We start from the raw sequence: 14726 nt of genomic DNA, 5'->3' as shown, positions 1-14726 counted from the left end.
TAACATGTATTATGATAAATTTGGGTGTTCCACCTCGTTCTCTTCTAGGGGTACAAATTTGCCAAAATATAAACGTAAGCAATACGTTGTACCACGTGTTTGGTATTTTGGCCCAATTTATTTCCTTGGATGAAGTCCTATTACCTTATATGGTTATGTATAGGGGTCTATTCCCTATCATAAGACATAGGTACATTTGTGCACCCCCAGGAGGGGTACCTTGGCCCACCCCTTAAATTTTGGAAATTGCCCAATTTAAACATTTGGTATTATAGTACCGGATCCTAACATGTATTATGATAAATTTGGATGGTCCACCTCGTTTCCTTCTAGAGGTACAAAATTGTCAAAAGATAAACGTAAGCAATACGTTGTACCACGTGTTTGGTCTTTTGGCCCAATTTATCCTCTTGGATGAGGTTCTATTACCTTATATGGTTATATGGTTATGTATTGGGGGCTATTCCCTATCATAAGACATAGGTACATTTGTGCACCCCGGGAGGGGTACTTTGGCCCACCCCTTAAATTTTAGAAATTGCTCATTTTATATATTTGGTATTATAGTACTGGACCCTAACATGTATTATGATAAATTTGGGTGAGCCACCTCGTTCCATTTTAGGGGTACAAAATTGTCAAAATATAAACGTAAGCAATACGTTGTACCACGTGTTTGGTCTTTTGGCCCAATTTATCCTCTTGGATGAGGTTCTATTACCTTATATGATTATATGGTTATGTATAGGGGTCTATTCCCTATCATAAGACATAGGTACATTTGTGCACTCCTTTAAAAATTTGGGAGGGGTACTTTGGCCCACCCCTTACATTTTAGAAATTGCCCCTTTTACATGTTTGGTATTATAGTACTGGACCCTAACATGTATTATTATGATAAATTTGGGTGGTCCACCTCGTTCCCTTCTAGGGGTACAAAATTGCCAAATTTTAGTACAACCACGTGTTTGGTTTTCGACCTAATTTATCTCCTTGGATGAGGTCCTATTACCTTATATGATTATATGGTCATGTATAGGGGTCCATTACCTATCATAAGACATAGGTACATTTGTGCACCCCCGGTAGGGGCACCTTGGCCCACCCCTTTAATTTTGGAAATTGCCCAATTTAAACATTTGGTATTATAGTATAGAACACTAATATAGATCACTATAAATTTGGGTGGTCCACCTCGTTCCCTTTTAGGGGTACAAAATTGCCAAAATTTTAGTACAACCACGTGTTTGGTATTTGGTACATTTTATCCCCCTTTGATGAGGTCCTATTACCTTATATGATTATATGGTCATGTATAGGGGTCCATTATCTATCATAAGACATAGGTACATTGGTGCACCCCGGGAGGGGTACCTTGGCCCACCCCTTCAATTTTGGAAATTGCCCAATTTCAACATTGGGTATTATAGTACAGGACCCTAATATGTATTATGATAAATTTGGGTGGTCCACCTCATTCCCTTTTAGGGGTAAAAAATTGCCAAAAATTCAAATTTCGGGGGTTTTTGACCTAATTTATCCCCTTGGATGAGGTGTTATTACCCTATATAGTTATATGGGCGTATACAGGGGTCCATTACCTTTCATAAGACATGGGTATATTAATGCACCCCTTGAAAAATTTGGGAGGGGTACCATGGCCCACCCCTTAAATTTTGGAAATTGACCAATTTAAACATTTGGTATTATAGTACCGGATCCTAACATGTATTATGATAAATTTGGATGGTCCACCTCGTTTCCTTCTAGGGGTACAAAATTGTCAAAATATAAACGTAAGCAATACGTTGTACCACGTGTTTGGTCTTTTGGCCCAATTTAACCTCTTGGATGAGGTTCTATTACCTTATATGGTTATATGGTTATGTATAGGGGTCTATTCCCTATCATAAGACATAGGTACATTTGTGCACTCCTTTAAAAATTTGGGAGGGGTACTTTGGCCCACCCCTTAAATTTTAGAAATTGCTCATTTTATATATTTGGTATTATAGTACTGGACCCTAACATGTATTATGATAAATTTGGGTGGTCCACCTCGTTCCCTTTTAGGGGTACAAATTGCCAAAATATAAACGTAAGCAATACGTTGTACCACGTGTTTGGTTTGACCTAAGTTATCCCCTTGGATGAGGTTCTATTACCTTATATGGTTATATGGTTATGTATAGGGGTCTATTCCCTATCATAAGACATAGGTACATTTGTGCACTCCTTTAAAAATTTGGGAGGGGTACTTTGGACCACCCCTTTAATTTTGGAAATTGCCCCTTTTACATGTTTGGTATTATAGTATAGAACCCTAATATATATTACTATAAATTTGGGTGGTTCACCACGTTTCCTTTGATGGGTACGAAATTGCCAAATTTTAGTACAACCACGTGTTTGGTTTTGGCTCAATTTATCCCCTTGGATGAGGTCCTATTACCTTATATGGTTATATGATCATGTATAGGGGTCCATTCCATATCCCCTTAAATTTTGGAAATTTTCCAATTTAAGCATTCGGTATCATAGTACATGACCTCAACATGTATCATAATAAATTTGGGTGATCCATCTTGTTCCCTTTCATGAGTAAGAATTACTAAAATATAAACATAAGCAATATGTTGTACCATGCGTTTGGTTTTTGGCCCAATTTCTTCCCTTTGATGGGGTTCTATTACCTTATATGGTTATATGGTCATGTATATGGGTTCATTTCCTATCATAAAACATGGGTACATTGACGCACCCCTTGAAAAATTTGGGAGGGGTATTTTGGCTCATCCAGTCGGTTTTAGAAATTGTTTTAATATAAGCATTTGGTATCATAGTACAGGACTTCAATATGTACCACTATAAATTTGGATGGTCCACATCGTTCCCTTTCATGGGTAAAGAACTACCAAAAATCGAATTTCGGAGGTTATTGACACCTATTTAGCACGTTATATGGTTTATTACATTTATATGTTTATGTTCCCTTTTAAATTTGGGAATTATCAAATAACAAAATTCGGTAAACGTTTTCTAGGACCCATTAGTGTTCCTCTTATGGCCAAATATTCAAAATTTAAATGTTATTGACCGGTTTTATTATTGAATAAGTACAGGATTTATTACTTTTTTTCATAAGACACAGGTGTATTTGTGTACCAATCTTAAATTTTGGGAGGGGGTACATTTCTTATTGTCGTATCAATAATTGGTAATTGGATAGTATATCATTCATTGGGTAAATCATTGTCAAATATGAGTATGATCACGTGATCAGTTATTAACCTATGATGGGATTAGGAGTCCAGGACATTGGTACATTAAAACTTTGTAGTATAATTTAAGAATGCGTCATTGGTATTGATTATTCACGCCAAATATAAACGTAAGCAAGACGTTGTACCACGTGATTGTCCTTGATGAGGTAGTGTACAGGGATTCATTTCCTTTCTTGTGGTACTTCTTAAGTTTGAGTACACACACTTCTAGAAAACAGTTGGTTCTACTCAGGTAAACAATTGACGGACATTATTGACCTTATTGAACATATAATAATATGATTAACTCTAAGACTTAGGTATATCAGGAGAAGTATTCTTTAAATTAGAAACAATACATTGAACTTTAGTCACAGCTCATAGTCTAAGATCATTGGTGGTGATTGATTTGAAATCTGATAGCTATCCTTATTGAATCTTATGACTCATAGACGAAAGGCAATACATGCTACAACACTGGCAAAGTTATTGTTAATGCAATTTGATTGGTTGATCACTATCTTTCCTGCAATCTGATTGGTTGATCACTATCTTTCGTGCAATCTGATTGGCTGATGATTTTCAAATCTTTGCTGTATTCAGTTTTAAGTTTTGTTTAACATTTAAAAATCTTGGTTTCGTTGAACATTTTGCACTCACTGATAAATATGATCAAAACCGTTTATTTGTTAATCGAATAGTTAAAAACCGGATAAAGTTTGACGGTTAACCGTGAAACGTAAAATTTTTTTAGTTTGAATTTTTTTTTGCTTGAAATTTTTTTGTTTGAAAATTTTTTCGTTTCCAAATTTTTTTGTTTCAAAATTTTGTTTGAGATTTTTTCGTTTGAAATTTTTTGTTTGAAAATTTTTTCGTTTGAAATTTTTGTTTGAAAATTTTTGTTCGAAAATTTTATTTAAAATTTTTTGTTTAAAATTTTTCGTTTCCAAATTTTTTGTTTGAAATTTTTTGTTTCAAAATTTTGTTTGAAATTTTTTTCGCTTCAAAATTTTGTTTGAATTTTTTTTGGTTTGAAATTTTTTGTTTGAAATTTTTTTCGTTTGAAAATTTTTGTTTGAAAATTTTTGTTCTCGAAATTTTTGTTTCAAAGTTTGGTTCGACATTTTTAAAAGTTTGTGCACTCATTAGTAAAGAACCGGAACTGTTTAAAACAAAAACCTTTGACAACATTGTGGTGCAATAGTACACGTCAGAACATGGGGTTGTACTTGAAATGAAAAAAACAAATCATTGAAATGGATCATTTTATTACACTCCACACACATCCATACCAGATAAAGGATTTGGATATTGTCGATACAATGTATTTTGAACTTCTTCCACTAGTTTGTCTTTAGCGTATAATTTTAATTCCAGTTGAAGGCTTTTAAGATCTATTGCAATATCAATTGATGGAAACTCAATGTCCATTTGATCACAAATAAACTGTTTATCAATACAGGTATGCACTAGCCGGAACTGTTTAGAACAAAAACATCTGGCAACGTTGTGGTGCAATAGTACACGTTAGAACATGATCATGCAACGTCATCAGTTTTGCATCATATATAAGTATCGTTCGAGTTAGTATTCATGATAACTTCATCATGGCTACTTGTCTGCAGTTTCTAAACACACGTGATTTGATGAAATCATTTACCAAGATTACTGATTTACAACAAAATGTACCTTATAGAATCTTAGCTAGCCAAATGATCCCTACAAAGTTTGGAGTAAGAATCGTAGTGAAGCTTGAAAATGATAAGAATATAATTTTACCAGCAAGATATTTACCCATGGAACCATCAAAACAAGAAGAACTGCTGCGTTTCTTAAATACTGGATCTGTATCTTTATGTTACAAAGGATTCTTGGGTCGAAGTCATCAACTTGAATTTAGTACGCAGCCGGATTCGTCAGCCATTGTGATGAAATCATGAATCAGCACATTTCTTTCCAATGACGTCAGCTGTAGTTGTATGAATTTGGTTGGTCGGCATGACGTCAGCAACTGTGATGAAATCATGAATTCAAACGTCAGCACATTCCTTACCAATGACGTCAGCAATAACTATAAACCAGCAAATACAGTGTCATCCCACGAAATCATTTGAGCAAGTGCTTTTCAGGAGGAAAGATGTGTACTTCTAACGATAAAGAGTTCATCTTCGCAAGCTATTATCCAATAAATATATTTCAAACAAAACATGTGATGATTGGTATCAGTGCTAGAACATTTGAACCAGTGATTCGATTGGGCAAAGCAGAACAATTTGGTGTACAACTGACCTGTGAAGAATGGCAAATATTATGTTCACGAATCGACCAAATGAACGATTATTTTCATGATGAGCTAAATGTGACCATAGTCAAATCATTAGGCTCAAATCATGAAGTGGTGATGCGTACAGTCCTCGAAGAGAAGATGGTGCTGTTACGTAAAAAGAGTACATTCCATGTCCCTCGCAACATGGTGTATCTAACACAAACGGAATGGAACAAATTCATCAGTGTATTTCAGTGTGTTAAACATGCAGTGGAAGTGTGCAACAAAACTAGTATATTCCTGAAAAAGTACTATTTTGAAAAATGTGTTATGCATATTGTACAACATGTATCTAGATATTGTGATGGTTGTCAACATCGTTCGTGGGTGCATACCTGTATTGATAAACAGTTTATTTGTGATCAAATGGACATTGAGTTTCCACCAATTGATATTGCATTAGACCTTAAAAGACTTCAACTGGAATTAAAATTATATGCTAAAGACAAACTAGTGCAAGAAGTTCAAAATACATTGTATCGACAATATCCAGAACCACTATCTGGTATGGATGTATGTGGAGTGTAATAAAATGATCCATTTCAATGAATTGTGTTTTTTCATTTCAAGTACAACCCTATGTTCTGACGTGTACTATTGCACCACAATGTTGTCAAAGGTTTTAGTTCTAAACAGTTCCAGTTCTTTACTAATGGGTGCACAAACTTTTAAAAATGTCAACTCAAACTTTGAAACAAAAATTTCAAACAAAAAATCTTTGAAACAAAATTTTGAAACGAAAAAAAATTCAAACAAAAAATTTCAAACCAAAAAAAAATTCAAACAAAATTTTGAAGCGAAAAAAATTTCAAACAAAATTTTTTTCAAACAAAAAATTTGGAAACGAAAAAATTTCAAACAAAAAATTTTAAACAAAATTTTGAAACGAAAAAAATTTCAAACAAAAAAATTTTAAACAAAAAATTTTGAAACAAAAGTGGTCAAAAAAAATTTCAAACAAAATTCTCAAACAAAAAATTCAAACAAAAAATTTGAAAGCAAGAATTTTCAAACAAAATGTTTCAAGCAAAAAAAAATTCAAACTAAAAAATTTTTACGTTTCACGGTTAACCGTCAAACTTTATCCGGTTTTTAACTATTCGATTAACAAATAAACGGTTTTGATCATATTTATCATTGAGTGCAAAATGTTGAACGAAAACAAGATTTTTAAATGTAAAACAAAACTTAAAAACTGAATACAGCAAAGATTTAAAACTCATCAACCAATCAGATTGCACGAAAGATAGTGATCAACCAATCAGATTGCACGAAAGATAGTGATCAGCCAATCAAATTGCAGGAAAGATAGTGATCAACCAATCAAATTGCATTAACAATAACTTTGCCAGTGTTGTAGCATGTATTGCCTTTCATCTATGAGTCATAAGATTCAATAAGGATAGCTATCAGATTTCAAATCAATCACCACCAATGATCTTAGACTATGAGCTGTGACTAAAGTTCAATGTATTGTTTCTAATTTAAAGAATACTTCTCCTGATATACCTAAGTCTTAGAGTTAATCATATTATTATATGTTCAATAAGGTCAATAATGTCCGTCAATTGTTTACCTGAGTAGAACCAACTGTTTTCTAGAAGTGTGTGTACTCAAACTTAAGAAGTACCACAACAAAGGAAATGAATCCCTGTACACTACCTCATCAAGGACAATCACGTGGTACAACGTCTTGCTTACGTTTATATTTGGCGTGAATAATCAAAACCAATGACGCATTCTTAAATTATACTACAAAGTTTTAATGTACCAATGTCCTGGACTCCTAATCCCATCATAGGTTAATAACTGATCACGTGATCATACTCATATTTGACAATGATTTACCCAATGAATGATATACTATCCAATTACCAATTATTGATACGACAATAAGAAATGTACCCCCTCCCAAAATTTAAGATTGGTACACAAATACACCTGTGTCTTATGAAAAAAAGTAATAAATCCTGTACTTATTCAATAATAAAACCGGTCAATAACATTTAAATTTTGAATATTTGGCCATAAGAGGAACACCAATGGGTCCTAGAAAACGTTTACCGAATTTTGTTATTTGATAATTCCCAAATTTAAAAGGGAACATAAACATATAAATGTAATAAACCATATAACGTGCTAAATAGGTGTCAATAACCTCCGAAATTCGATTTTTGGTAGTTCTTTACCCATGAAAGGGAACGATGTGGACCATCCAAATTTATAGTGGTACATATTGAAGTCCTGTACTATGATACCAAATGCTTATATTAAAACAATTTCTAAAACCGACTGGATGAGCCAAAATACCCCTCCCAAATTTTTCAAGGGGTGCGTCAATGTACCCATGTCTTATGATAGGAAATGAACCCATATACATGACCATATAACCATATAAGGTAATAGAACCCCATCAAAGGGAAGAAATTGGGCCAAAAACCAAACGCATGGTACAACATATTGCTTATGTTTATATTTTAGTAATTCTTACTCATGAAAGGGAACAAGATGGATCACCCAAATTTATCATGATACATGTTGAGGTCATGTACTATGATACCGAATGCTTAAATTGGAAAATTTCCAAAATTTAAGGGGATATGGAATGGACCCCTATACATGATCATATAACCATATAAGGTAATAGGACCTCATCCAAGGGGATAAATTGAGCCAAAACCAAACACGTGGTTGTACTAAAATTTGGCAATTTCGTACCCATCAAAGGAAACGTGGTGAACCACCCAAATTTATAGTAATATATATTAGGGTTCTATACTATAATACCAAACATGTAAAAGGGGCAATTTCCAAAATTAAAGGGGTGGTCCAAAGTACCCCTCCCAAATTTTTAAAGGAGTGCACAAATGTACCTATGTCTTATGATAGGGAATAGACCCCTATACATAACCATATAACCATATAAGGTAATAGAACCTCATCCAAGGGGATAACTTAGGTCAAACCAAACACGTGGTACAACGTATTGCTTACGTTTATATTTTGGCAATTTGTACCCCTAAAAGGGAACGAGGTGGACCACCCAAATTTATCATAATACATGTTAGGGTCCAGTACTATAATACCAAATATATAAAATGAGCAATTTCTAAAATTTAAGGGGTGGGCCAAAGTACCCCTCCCAAATTTTTAAAGGAGTGCACAAATGTACCTATGTCTTATGATAGGGAATAGACCCCTATACATAACCATATAACCATATAAGGTAATAGAACCTCATCCAAGAGGTTAAATTGGGCCAAAAGACCAAACACGTGGTACAACGTATTGCTTACGTTTATATTTTGACAATTTTGTACCCCTAGAAGGAAACGAGGTGGACCATCCAAATTTATCATAATACATGTTAGGATCCGGTACTATAATACCAAATGTTTAAATTGGTCAATTTCCAAAATTTAAGGGGTGGGCCAAAGTACCCCTCCCAAATTTTTCAAGGGGTGCACAAATATACCCATGTCTTATGAAAGGTAATGGACCCCTGTATACGCCCATATAACTATATAGGGTAATAACACCTCATCCAAGGGGATAAATTAGGTCAAAAAACCCCGAAATTTGAATTTTTGGCGATTTTTTATCCATGAAAGGGAACGACATAGACACCCAATACTGATAGAGGTACATACTATGGTCCTAGGCTACCATACCAAATTTTTAGATTTGGCAATTTCAAAAATTGAAGGGGTGGGCCAAAGTACCCCTCCCAAATTTGAAAGGAGTGCACAAATGTACCTATGTCTTATGATAGGGAATAGACCCCTATACATGACCATATAAGGTAATAGAACCTCATCCAAGAGGATAAATTGGGCCAAAAGACCAAACACGTGGTACAACGTATTGCTTACGTTTATATTTTGGCAATTTTGTACCCCTAGAAGGGAATGAGGTGGACCACCCAAATTTATCATGATACATATTAGGGTCCTGTACTATAATACCCAATGTTGAAATTGGGCAATTTCCAAAATTTAAGGGGGTGGGCCAAAGTACCCCTCCCAAATTTTTAAAGGATTGTACAAATATACCGATATCTTATGAAAGGTAATGGACCCCTATACATGACCATATAACCATATAAGGTAATAACATCTCATCAAAGGGGATAAAATCGACCAAAAACCAAACACGTGGTATAACGTATTGCTTACGTTTATATTTTGGCAATTTTGTGCCCCTGGAAGGGAACGAGGTGGACCGCCCAAATTTATCATGATACATATTAGGGTCCTGTACCATAATACCCAATGTTTAAATTGGTCAATTTCCAAAATTTAAGGGGTGGGCCAAGGTACCCCTCCCAAAAATTTAAAGGGGTGCACAAATGTACCTATGTCTTATGATAGGTAATGGACCCCTATACATGACCATATAATCATATAAGGTAATAATACCTCATCCAAGGAGATAAATTAGGTCAAAAACCCCCGAAATTTGAATTTTTGGCAATTTTTTACCCATGAAAGGGAACGACATAGACACCCAATACTGATAGAGGTACATACTATGGTCCTAGGCTACCATACCAAATTTTTAGATTTGGCAATTTCCAAAATTTAAGGGGGATGGTCCTATGTACCCCTGCCAAAATTTAGGGGGTGGGCCAAGGTACCCCTGCCAAAATTTAGAGGGGGTGGTCCTAGGTACCCCTAGGTCATTGACCCCGGCCAGGGACCATGGGTCCTGAGGCAGGGACCCAGGGGCCAAAAAGTTTCCTATAGTCAGGCCCTTACTACTCACGTCATAATGATTATGATTATAAACAGTAATTATTTACAAAATCCAAAAGCATGTCCCTTTTCTTCTTAATCAACTATTCCAACTTTTGTACGTAACTCAAACTTCTGATACATTTTTTTTAAATTCTGATACACAGCCTCTTCTCAGATTCTCGAGAATTGTATTCTCTCGTCAAACTTTATAGAAGATACTTTACTTCTCTTTTGCGGTATACCTTGCACTTGCTGTCTCATAAAGGCATGGAAACTAAATTTAGCGTTTTCCTTCAGCACTTTTATCAAAGATAAACACAAACTTCACACTAGCTGTACCACCTGAAGAAAGGCTAATAGTGACATTAAGGTAAACATGTACTATGTGTGTATTAGAATGATTTACCTGTAATATTACCTTGTTAATAATAATTAGACGCCTGTTAATAATAATTAGACGCCTAATGACATTGGTCCATTTGGTTGTACTGTGATATCAGATTCAAAATCTAATAGGTTTCGGTGGTAAAGCGTTCACTCCTGGTGCATAGGATCCCTGGTTCGATCACAGCTCGCGCTAAGTGGGGTTTGTGGTGGCCAAAAACCGTGTGGATGGGTTTTCCCATTTTCTTTATCTTGCCATTTCATTCATTCTCATCATCGCCGTCTCCTTTAGCCTACCCGGCATAACCGTGGAACAAAACTCCAAGGTTTCATTTCATTTTCATTTCAAAATGTAATAGACTCCTGTGTAAATACCTGTGTCATTTTTTTTTTTTCTGGGAAGTTCATTCCAGTTTCTTACAATAGCGAAACACACTTCCTCCTGCAATTTCTTCTTTCAATTTATATCTGAATATTCTTGCTAACGTTTTTTATATACCGGTATATAACGCTGAGTGTTTCTCTATTTCATCAATTTTTCATTGTCTTTATCACTAATTAAAGACATACATGTATTAGCTTCCATTGCGAACACTTTTTTTCCTATTCTACACACGGAACGAACTGTTATGTGAAAAAAACTTGTAGAAAACATCTATTTTTTTTTTATCTCTCTCTGCTTGGACTACCTCGGCAACTTTTCTGTCGCCGTCGCCGCAGTGAGCGGACTCCCATAAGACTCAATGCATTTTTAGATGTTGCCCAACTGTTCCGTCGCCAAGCTGTTGCCTTAGGTCTACCGCTCACTGGCAACATTTTGTCGGGCAACTATCTTGTTGCTCTGGCTAAATGCATTGAGTCTTACGGGAGTCCGCTCACTGAGGCGACAGCGACAGAATAGTTGCCGAGGTGTCGCTAAGCAGGGCGACAGTAGGGCAACAGTTTGGCGACGGAACAGTTGCGCAACATCTAAAAGTGCATTGAATCTTATGGGAGTCCGCTCACTGAGGCGACGGCAACAGAAACGTTGTCGAGATATCTCCAAAATGTTTTCTACAAGTTTTTTCACGTAGCAGTTCGCTCCTTGTGTAGCGCGTGACAAGAAGTGTTCGCAATGGAAATTAATACATTCTTTGATTAGTGACTAGCATGTCTTTAATTAGTGATAAAAACTACGAAAAATTAATTGAGGAAATAGAGAAACGCCCAGCATTAAAGGAGAAATATATATATAAAGAAGAAATTGTGGAAGAAAGTGTGTTTCGCTGTTATAAGAAACTAGAATGAGTTTTCCAGCCAAGAAAAAACAACACAGTAAATTACTTCCAACCCCTCAAGGTGAAATCTAGATGCAAGTGCGTGGCAACGGACACGCTGTCATAGATAGATAAATATGCGATAAGGTAACCGTGGCAAGTAACACGAAATTCCAATAGTGGCAAGTAACACCGTGGCAAGTAACACGCAACGAATAGTAACTAACTTGGAAAAAATTGTAGTGTAAGTTTTAGTCTTACAAGAGTAAAATTGTCGTAAAAGTGATAACCATTTTGTTTACGTGCCTGTGATTATATAATTTTAAAATTTATTTTCAAAATTATAATATTTTGTTATTATATGTAAAAGCACATTATTCATTATATGAACAAGAGAGTTTTGTTTTTTTTAAATATAAATTTAATTATTGTAAAAAAAATAAAAAATAAATTCAACAATTAAAAAAAAATATTGTTTGATTGATTTAACAAAAGAAATATTGAACAATAATGAACTATCGTCATATACACAAATAACATATACATGCTTAGTTGATTGTAAGCAATTTGAAATATTGAGCCTAAGATCTCTTATTACCAATTGCAGAGAAGGTCTCAATAGCTTGAATTTCTTCTTCAGAAATGCTGTAATTTCTGCCAATGCCAGTTGAAATACTGGGTACTCCAATATTAATGATTCAGTTTTCATACGTTATCCAGCATGCGTCAAATGTTTTTGGCCAGAAAAATATGAGGCGATCAACTAAAACCCGTTCGTTTCATGTATTATTGGTATAGTGTGTAGGAGGATATTGTTTCTTTAATAGTGTGTAATTGCTAATGTCCCTGTGTGTTGGGTGTAGGAATGTTGTTGATACGGTTTCCGTTTTGCAGTATAACGAGTGAAAGATGGCGTTCAAGATTCAAAATCCTTCCAAACAGGACCAGCGTGCCGTCATCCAGTTTCTGAGTGCCGAAGGTTGTCAACCAGCTGAAGTGTTCCTGCATATGAAAGACATATATGGTGATGCATGCGTCTCCAAAACAACAGTGTAGACACGCATGAAAAGGTACATGTGGCTATAGCTGCGGATAGACGCATTGGTATTCAATCCATAGCTTGTGACTTTCACATCTTTGGGCCTCCAAAATAGGCATTGAAAGGTCAGAGATTTCAGTCTGACGCTGAGGTTCAGAACGCTGTGCGTGATTGGTTTGATAGTCAGCCGTCCAAATTTTACATGGACGCTTTTGTAAGTTAGTGACACAGTGGGACAAGTGTCTCAACGCTCATGTGACTTCTGAACAATATTTTTACTGCACGCTAACCATAGACGCCTCTAGATAGTGTACAAGTTTCCGCTCGAAATAAAATTTATTTCATGAATTATGACCGCTGAACGGGTTTCAGTTAATCGCCCCTTATATTTTCTTGAATCCATGGGGATGAAGGAAATTCACATTACAGTCACGATGTTTATGTGAATTCTCAATTATTTTTCCAATCCACCATTTGTCTTCATAAATACACGCAATAAATTGATCACATGAAAGGTTAATTAATGTCTTTCAATTCTGCTCGAGTATTTAGAGTGAATGTTGTCTTTGAAGAAGATATATTACTAACTTTAAGTTTTGACAGGCTGATATCTTTCTTTATAATGATGATTATGGGGGCGCGGTGGCTCAGTGGTAGAGCGTTCACCTCTGGTGCTTGGGGTCCCGGGTTCGATCCCAGCCCCCGCCAAGTGAACTTTGTGGTGGACAAACACCGTGCTCGTGGGTTTTCTCGGGGTTCTCCCGTTTCCTCCCACATTCTTCATTCCACCATTTCACTCATCTCTCATTATCACCGTCTCCTTTAGCCTAACCGGCATAACCGTGGGACGTAAAACTCAAAGATTTCATTTCATTTTTTTATAATGATGATTAAAGCAACCCAAAAGCATAGAAAGCATAATAGCAATTTAGACATATGGTTGGTACCTTGAACATGGATGTGGTTGTCTAAGGGTCCGAAACAAACTAAAGCATAATTTTAGAAAATAAAGCATAATTTAAAATATATTGCATAATTCTTGGAAAACTTGATTTAACTGCAAGTTTAACATATACTATATTAATATTTTTTAAGCCAATATTTACAATGTAAAATCATTGACAACATAACAATGCAACAATGAAAAGCTTATTTTTATTTCTGTAAATTTTTGTGTAATCCTTTCCTGTGAAGAAAAGAAAAAATAAATAGTACACAAGAACTCCACACTGTATTATTATGTGTACCTCTTGAACTTGAACATTTTTTTGTACTTTTTGGTGACATCTTTTACTTTCCCTTTCTGTATGTATGCATCTCTAAGACGCATCTCTAAGATAGAAAAAAACTGACTCGAGTAAAGCATATCTCTTTACAGTGCATTAAGTAGAAAGTTCATTAAATATGAAAGAAACTGGTTGCAGAAAATATTAATAAATAGATCAAGATATTTAGATTATTTAATGTATAGTAAATATTATACATGATACACGATTAATGTAAAACAATGATTGAAATTAACAATAAAGCATATTCTAATAAAGCATAATTTGGAAAAAATAAAGTATAATTAAACAAAAAATAAAGCATAATGTAGGTTGCTCTAATGACGATTTTCACATATCCCTCGCAACGTGATGGCTTTTCCAGTCTCTTTTGAAGTATTGGACGAACGTTTTGAACATCTTCGGTCACAAAAATAGGAAAATGTTTGACGTTGGT

Source organism: Thermobia domestica, chromosome 4, assembly GCF_964235325.1.
Source record: "Thermobia domestica chromosome 4, izTheDome1.hap1.1, whole genome shotgun sequence".
NCBI lineage: Eukaryota > Metazoa > Arthropoda > Insecta > Zygentoma > Lepismatidae > Thermobia > Thermobia domestica.
This window is presented reverse-complemented; position numbering follows the sequence as displayed.